General features: G+C 42.0%; 1 protein-coding gene and 1 pseudogene across 1 annotated transcript in view; both read right to left on the bottom strand.

The window, feature by feature from the left end:
• The window catches only part of ABHD3 (abhydrolase domain containing 3), a 71,074-nt gene that overhangs the window by 18,930 nt on the left and 45,626 nt on the right, over positions 1-6,518 (bottom strand). The gene's annotated exons all lie outside the window — the stretch shown is intronic.
• Positions 3,266-6,518, bottom strand: part of LOC102862811 — a 10,330-nt pseudogene continuing 7,077 nt past the window's right edge.

Genomic DNA, 6,518 nt, shown 5'->3' on the forward strand with positions numbered 1-6,518 from the left:
GAGAGGGTGAAGCCAGGCTGCTCCTTGGGGGCAAGGATTCTGAAGCTTCGTCTGACATACTTTGGACATGTTGCAAGGTGGGCTCAGTCCTTGGAGAGGGATGTCATGCTTGGGAGGGTGGAGGGACAGCACAGGAGAGGAAGACCCTCAATGAGATGGATTGATTCAGTCACTGGGGTTATAGGGATAGGTGTTGTCAGAGACAATAAGGTTGGCAAGAGATAGAGCAAGGTTTAGGGCTGTTGTACATAGGGTTGCTATGAGTCTTAAACAACTCAACAGCACTTAGTAACAACAACTCTTCAACTGTTACTCTCCAATTAAACTCATCTCTAAAAGACTGTCAATTGCCTATGTCATCTTTGTGTGTGTGTATTTGCTTCATATATTTTTTTTAAAATAAAATTGTTATATTATACTAGATTATGTCATCTTTTTAGACCCGTCAATATGGAGCTCTCTCCAGAAGACAAATGTTAACCTGAAGGCATTTATGATATTGAGCAGTATTTATGGATGGTTTATAAAACTGTGATTATAAAATTATGAGAGAAAGACCTTATTATAATAACATCTATGGATGAGAAAACAGTGTTTAGGTAGATTATGTAACTCCTATAATTTCTTAAAAGCTAATGAGTAATTCCATTGAGATGCTTTAAAAATTACTTTGTGTTTCAATGTATTTTAAGGTTACGGTTTTGAGCTGAATTTAAAGGAGTCTAAATAGAATAATAGTACCACCAAGAGCATTCACAATGACTGCAGAACTGGATACAAGAATTTTTGTCATTGCAGTCGAGTTGGAGCTGACTCCTAGTTGAACCTCCAGGAGGTTTCCAAGGCTACAAACAGCACAGGAAGAGAATGCCCAGCTTTCTCCCGTGGAGCCCACGGAGGATTTGAACCACCAGAGAAGAGCCCCCTTTGGGTTAGCAGTGTAACTCCTTAACTTCTAGGCCACCAGAGCTCCCTCACAAGAATTTAGGAGAAAAAACAATTTTCACTCAGTAATTTTTTGCTTGTGAGTCTTTAAAATTTCTGAGCTATCTATGAAGTCATCAAGAGCTACCTATTCTTGTTACATAGGCTGTAGGCGTATGTGTGTATATGTGTGTACACACACACACACACACACACACACACACACACACACACACACACACACGATACAAGAAAATGTTCTGTGGAAAACATTTGAGACCACAGCATTCTATAGCCAGGAAATCCACAGCTATAGCTAGCACCTGGTTCCCTATTTACACACAAGGAAACAGAGGCTCAGCAAAATAAATCTACTACAGTGAAAAAATGGAGCTCTGGTGGCCTAGTGCTATGAAGCTGCGCTATAATCCTGAAGGCATGTGGTTCAAATCCATCAGCTGCTCTGAGGGAGAAGGATGGGCAATCTCCTCTTGTTTGATTAACTGCTTCTGGAAATCTGCTGGAGTCAACTATGGGTTGGTTCTTACTCAATGGTGCACAACAACAACAACACAGTGAGGAAGGCGCATGACCAAGAAACATTTGCTTTGTTATACATCAGGTCACTATGAGTTGGAACCTGCTCAAAGGAACCTACTCTCAAGGTTGGGGAATTTGCCAGAAGCTACAAAGTAGCAGAGCCTGGGTAGACAGAAATAAGTACTCTAATTCTTGTAAAACACTGGGGGACTGGGAGGTGTACAGCAGATAAACATCTGGTACCTCAAGATATGGGAATGGACTGACATTAAAACTAAATCTTAGGGAGCTCTGGTGGCCCAGCGGCAAGAACCTGCGCTGCAATCCCAAAGTCGCACAGTTCAAATCCACCAGATGCTCCACTGGAGAAGGAGGGGCAGTCTTCTGTGCCAGTAAAAGCTGACGTGATGGCACACAACAACAATAAATAAATGAAATAAAGTCACTACAGAATTAAAGATTAAATCCATTAACCCCTAAATTTTGATAATACTTGTGTGGCTCAGAAATCTGAGACTCAACAAGTTTAGAGTCTTTTCCACATCTCCTGCCCATATGGCTCCTCTGGTGGTATCCACACCAGTGCCATCCCAGCCCTCCGGCTGCTGGCTTTCTACTTTCTGCCCAATTTCTGCAACCTTCCCACCACCCCAAGTGTGGATATTCACTCCAACAGCTGACTGGATAACCCCCATCTGCTCATTCTCTGGCCAGTACCCAGTCCTTGAAGGTCTGACTTGTCTCCACAGCCCTATCAACCCACCTCCAAGCAATGGCCAAATCTAACTTTCTGCTTTCCTCCCTTCACCCTGACCTGCAGGTCTAAATGCTCAACTGCTTGTGAACAGCTTTACCGGAAGGTTCTATGGTACTTCAAATGCAAAATGTCCAAAAGCAAGCCATTTTTTATTCCTTTGTGAAAACTTCAAATGCTTCTCCTGATTTCTCATTTTTTCTGTAAATGACATCAGCATGTTCCTTGTAAAAACGATGTTGTTGTTGTTGTTATGTGCCGTCGAGTCGTTTGCGACTCATAGCGACCCCATGTACAACAGCCCTAAACTGTGCTCTATCCTGTGCCAATCTCATTGCCTCTGACAGACCCATCCCGAGTACCCCAGTCACTGAATCAATCCACCTCATAGAGGGTCTTCCCCCCCTGCGCTGTCCCTCCACTCTACCCAGCATGATGTCCCTCTCTAAAGACCTGTCTCTCCTTACAACATGTCCAAAGTATGTCAGACGAAGCCCCAGAATCCTTGCCTCCAAGGAGCAGCCTGGTTTAATCCTCTCTATGATGAATCTGTTTCTTTTCTTGGCAGTCCATGGTACATTCAAAACGATAGGTGGCAAAAAAACCCCACAAAACCAACAAAAAACCAAAACGATAGGCGGCATTGCCATTAATTTTCCTAGTTGTACGAGATATTTTCTCTTGTCCTTAACTGTATAACCAATGGACTGCCACTTCCTGTAGCTTCTACCTCCTCAGGATCTGTTGCATTAGGCACAGGAAACATCATTATTCCATTCTGGTAAGGACTTAGTAGGTTGGATGTTCCCAGAAAGCAGGCATGTGAGAAAGATGTAAGTGCAGTTTCTTTGTAAGGAGATAATAGGCAATGCTGGAAAGGGGGTAGTAGAATGGGTCAGGAAGGGTAGGAAAAGTCAATTAGGACTGTTACAAAGCAGTGGGTACTGTGGTTAACAGAGAATCAACATGAGACATATGAGTATATGAGACACTTTGTAGAACATGGCTCAAGATGGTCCCAACTGAGTCCTTTATCCACCAACTCTCTTAAGACACTGGCTGAAGGCAGCCCCTGGAAGATGTTACCTTCTCACCACTTCTGATCTTCCCTGAGCACAAGTCCAACAGGTGTAAGTGGCCAAAGAAGGTTCCATTCAGTTCTGGGTGCTTGCAGAGGGGCATTCCTGGGGCATGGGAATGCTAAGTGACAAGGGCGTGAGCCCCACTGTCATGACTGTTCTCCTGGCTGCTGCAATCACCTCTTTAGGTTAACAGCTAGCCTTTCCTCAAAACAATCCAGGCCTCTATATTCCTCTCATGGCCAGAGTAATCTTTTTAAAGAACACATCTAGCTCTGCTCATTAAGATTTGCTTGCACACCCATGTTTATCGCGGCTTTGTTCACAATAGCAAGGAGTTGGAAACAACCTAGGTGCCCATCAACAAACAAATGGATAGAGAAGCTGTGGTATATTCACACAATGGAATACTATGCTGTACTGAAAAGCAAGGAACTCATGCAATATTATTCAAAATGGGTGACCCTGGAGGACATTATGCTGAGTGAAGTATCTCAGTCACAAAAGGACAAATACTGCATGATGACACTGTTGTAAAACAGGACTGACCTCAGGGTTGTGGGGAGACTGAGAAAGATGGGTTTAATAATGTATACTGCATTGAAACAGATGAGGGAGAAAACTGCTTAAAAGAGATATGTGATTGGGTATTTTTGTCATGACAGGAGTCCAGAGCGAAGGCTGCATAGTGAAGTGGATCTGGGGGGAGGGATTGTAAAACAATGAAAGAATTTTTCTTTTATTCTTCCAAGAGGGTAGTGTACTGGGGGGTAGGGTTGGGAGGGGAGAAAAGTGCAACAATGAATGAATGGAAATCCAAAGTCTCTCTAAATTTTCATTGAACATCATCACCATCATCATAATAAAGATTTGCTGCTGAAACCTTTATTTAATACCCTCTGAATTAAGTACAAAGTCTTCAGCCAAGTGTTCAAGATTCTCCATAAGATGACACCAAGCAGTCTCTCCACTCTGTATTTTACGATTTCTCTACAGTGACCTAGGGAATAAGGGAGCTGTGCTGCCAACCCAAAGGTGGATGGTTCAAATACACCAGTTACTCCTTGAGAAAAAAATGGACCATTTTCTGCCATGCAATTTACTGCCTCTGAAAACCCACTGGAGGGACAACTATGAGTTGATTTTGACTCAACAGCAATGAGTTTTCTACACACAAATATACTGAGTCAGTCAAATGAGACAATGCTATTCTCTTGCTGCCCAAGTCTATCAATACATGTATGTCACCTGAGTAACTTTCTCCTTCCACTTCCTTCCTTATCAACTTTGCCTGGTGTAACTGTGTCCATTATTCAAGGATTAAACACGTGACAGAGAGTGTGTCTTGACTCTGCCCTCCCAAGCTTCATGTTGTTGTTGTGTACTCTAGAGTTGGAACTGACCCATGGCTGACACTCCAGAGTTTTTAGAGGCAGTTAACTGCATGGGAGGAGACGGCCCATCCTTCTCCCACAAGAGCCATCCTCCATTTTACCTCAAGAGCCTTGCCCAGACTGCTTCTTGGCTTGCTGTTTTGTCTCCTGCCAGGTGAACTCTCCCTCTATTACCTTTTTCACCTCTAGCATTGACAGCCAAACACCTGACTTGATTTGAAACGCAGAGGCCTGACAGATATGCAAAAACAATGGGGTTACACAATCAAACCTCTTGCTACTTAATGCACTTGGTTTCAACAGGAATAATCATAAGCCTTCCTTGTCCATAGGATCTAACATCAGGAACAAGAAAGGGGCTTCTTACCACCCATTAACAAAAGACTCCACTGCAAAGACACTTAGTGGGGGTAAGACACTGACCTGGGGCAGAGATTTTCCTTCAGGTCTGGAGATCTAAGTAGCAGATTTTTACTTGAGAGATGTTACAGTTAATTCTCAGTTTTCTGGCATGACTAATCCCAGTAGCACTAGTACAGTGTTTTCCAGGTGTCTAGAACAGAGATGGTTGAAGCCCGGTCTACTCAGAATAGAGATGACGTCTAGGCAGGATTCAGCAAGGTGGTAAAAACTCTTCCCTGAGTGAGATGACCACGGGAAATATGTTCTAGAAAAACACCCTGAATCCCAAGTATCAATAACTTTCCCAAGTATTGACTAACTTTCCAGAAGATGCTCAGGCATCATTTTTTTAATAAATTGGATAAAGAAATTAGATGGTAATTATAAATCAAGAGAGCTGAAATTGTTCAAACCAACTGTGGTTGGAGAAATAGTAGTTAACTGTATAATTGTTAAAAGAGGTTTGGAGGTTTTCTTATTAAATAATCATATTATTTTTTAATTAATTATTGTATATTTGGGGCTCATTTTTTAAGAGCATTACAGAAAGGAGACAAACTTATTTTCCCCAACTTGACATTCTTTTTTTTTTTCTTATTCTCAATAGAAGAATAGGATAAGACCTCTGAAAAGAAGAATAGAAGAAGACCTCTGTTTTAGACGACAGGGTTAGAATCAACTGAGGTGGCATTTTTCTTTCCATTGGGTAGTAAAAAAAATGCTTGTTGCTATTATGTGCCATTGACTCAGAACTGACTCACAGCTGACCCTCTCGCAGGTTTTCTGAGTTTGTCAATCACACGGGAGGAGACTGCTCATCTTTCTCCCACAGAGCAGCTGGTGGATTCGAACTACCTGCCTTTGGGTTGGCGTGTGACTCCTTTCCACTCAGCTACTAGAGCTCCCTTTTTCTTTGTTTAGAAACAATTTTTACAGATCCACCCTCTTAATCAGGTAGGCTGATTTTCCTGGCTATTCTGGGAGGAGATTAATTTACTAATCTGCAGTACAGCCAAACCTCAGAGTCCTTTCTCTCAGGCAAGAGCTGGTGTAGGAAACCACGTCGTGGCCCAGGATTTTAGTTTTCTGTCCAGTAAAATGGAAGATGAAATAATATCTTTTTAAAATTGTTAAATTTTATTATTTTGTGTGTGTGTACTGTCAAATTGGATCAGGAGATTGTCCCTACTTCTTCAGAAGAGCATCTGGTGGATTTGAACCGCATACCTCTGGGATTGCAGTGAAGCTTCTTGCCACTAGGCCACCAGAGCTCCCCAAAATAAATAATATCTCTTTATGAAGAATTTTGTTTTCACCTTTATTTTATTTGTATTGTCTCATTCTTAGTCACTGCAACTTAGACTAGATCTTTTCAGTATTTCTTAAGCATTTCATTATCTGTATTAAAATATCTGCCTTTTCTAC

This window comes from Elephantulus edwardii, unplaced genomic scaffold (assembly GCF_000299155.1).
Source record: "Elephantulus edwardii isolate Elephantulus edwardi_28Jun2011 unplaced genomic scaffold, EleEdw1.0 scaffold00307, whole genome shotgun sequence".
Taxonomy (NCBI): Eukaryota; Metazoa; Chordata; class Mammalia; order Macroscelidea; family Macroscelididae; genus Elephantulus; species Elephantulus edwardii.